Source organism: Protopterus annectens, chromosome 4.part1, assembly GCF_019279795.1.
Source record: "Protopterus annectens isolate FY-2018-M chromosome 4.part1, PAN1.0, whole genome shotgun sequence".
NCBI lineage: Eukaryota > Metazoa > Chordata > Ceratodontiformes > Protopteridae > Protopterus > Protopterus annectens.
Window position 1 is genome coordinate 482,598,141 of NC_056734.1, and position 2,500 is coordinate 482,600,640.

Here is a 2,500-nt window from a genome sequence, read left to right on the forward strand (position 1 = left end):
CTGTCCCAGTAAATCACTTTTAATAGCCTTCTGTAACCCCAAGCATGCCACACCCTTGTAGCTTACCAATTAAAGGACCAGACAACATGGATATGCAGGTTCCCAACATCTCCCCAACCAGCTTGGTGGATATGGATATCTTGAGACAATGTAGCAATTGTCTCATGTTAACTGGCAAATATTTATTTATTTTATTTGTTTAACATTTGTTTACTGGGAAAGTCCAACTTGGAACAGAGTAAATTTTTAGCAGAGGCCTGGGGAGAAATGATCCTGACGCATGTCTTTATAACATTGGAGGAAACCCACACGAATGCAGGGAGGACATGCAGACTCCACACAGAAGGTACCCCAGCCAGGGATCAAACCAGAGAACCTCTTGCTGTGAGGCAACAATGCTATGGCTGCATCACTGCACCATCCTTAAAGTAACAGATACAATATGTAAGAAGTGTGCATACACAATGTCACTGGAGACTAAACTTTTGCATACAAGTACACATCAGGTTGTCAAAACCACAAATGTAATACCCACTATGCATAGCACACAGCACACACATAGAGTAATGTATGCTGAGGTATTTAAGTGCAATCTTTCTAAATAACAAAGGCCTCGTAGACCACCTGATGGCAAACTGTATCTTCGGCAAATCCAAAAAGTACTCAACAAAAATCATACCTAACACCGCACATACATCCATACTCAGTTGAGCCCCAAACAGAAAGTCCATAAGGTAAGCAAACACACTTCTCAGGATTCTAGTCATATGGGATGTCATTGTGTGACAAACTGATGCCCCTTAACCAGGATGAACAAGGAGAAGATAATGGTAAGCCACTTATCTGGAGCCAGTATCCCCCAAGTTATGCACGCATCCAAGTCATTACACAATAGGTACCAGTATGATTTCATCATAGTCTATGTAAGCATAAATGACCTGAGATATACCCAACTGGACTACATGAAGAGAGACATTATAGACCTCTTGGACTATGTGTCGCAAGCTGGAATGAGCCTAGCATTGAGCAGCGTATTACCTTCACCAAGGATGATGTCACTATATGAACAAAACATAATGAGTTTCTGGTGTCATTCTAAGGGGATCTGATATTTGTCAGCATGGGAGGACATGGTTAATGGACCATGCTGCTTTGCCAAGGATGGTTGCACCTGTTCCTTCTAGGCTTTTGAATACTTGCTGAGACATTATTCATCCCCATAAAACCTTTTTTAAGCAATGTCAAATTGACAAATCTACCAACACAGCAAAATCAACTTAACTGAACCTCAAGGTGTTGCTGCTCAGGAGCCTAAACAAAAAAACTACACTCCCTCCAACCCATTCTCAGTCTTGAGGATATAAACATCTGTGCAGTTACCGAGATTACCCTGGCAGTGCAAGGTTTCAGTGCCCTCCACACTTTTACACCAGTAGCTGCATAGACTGGGGCTAAAGGTGGAGGTGAGTCAATATACATCAGTAACAAGCATCCCTCTGGGTTGGCTAAACAGGATGATGTACTGGGATTTCTCCATGTGCAGGTCACCATAAATAAAATCCTGTACTATATCCTAGCTAGCTATAGGTGTCCCTCCATTTCTCAAGAAACTCACAATGCATACTTAGACCTACTGTAAACCCTTACTATCCAGCAGAACACCCTACTCATGGGGGACTTTAATTACTGCTTTGTAGAATGGGAGTCTTAGTGGACTGAAATCTGCAGGTACAGAGATTCTTGGACTTTGTAAATACAAACACCTTTACCAGTTAGTGCATACACCCACAGCAGGCTCAACATACTGGACCTCATACTCACAAATATGGGAGAAAGCTACACCCCTCATATCACTTCCTCCCTGGTAAGGTCTGATCATAATGCTATCTCATTCAAAATCAAAATCTACTTGGTAACCCCAGTAAACTCAGTAACTGTTAAGAACTATTTAAAGTCGAACTACCTTTTGTTAAGTGATAGTCTGTCAATTCAATGTCCCTCCAAACCCAGAGAACACAGCATCCTATGCAGAATTTTTTAAATAAACCCGGTACAACTATGTCTGTGACTGATTAGAGGCTGCTGTACCTACAAGAAGTAAGCCCAAAACAAACTCCAGAAACAAACCACCCTGGTGGCATCCTAAATTAAACAGGATATACAACAAAAGAAAACAATTTGTGACAAAATCAGGAAGTATAATTCCCATAAAGATAAGAATTCTCTCATCAAACTAAACAAGCAGCTTTGGGGGTAATTAAGTCCAATAAATCCAATTTTGATGTTAAGAAGGCCTCCCAGGCAAATGATAACCATAACACAGTAGTATGCTAAACTGGTAAGTAATGGTGCCACATTCACTGTGCTGGGTGATATAGTGAATCTTAAGGCTGACAAAGTCACTCCCACCTTTACTCACTACTCACCCCCCCAAGAAATATCTTCAAACCTAAGCCCTCTAACTATAAATAGAGAACATCTCCTGGCTGCACTCACTAAG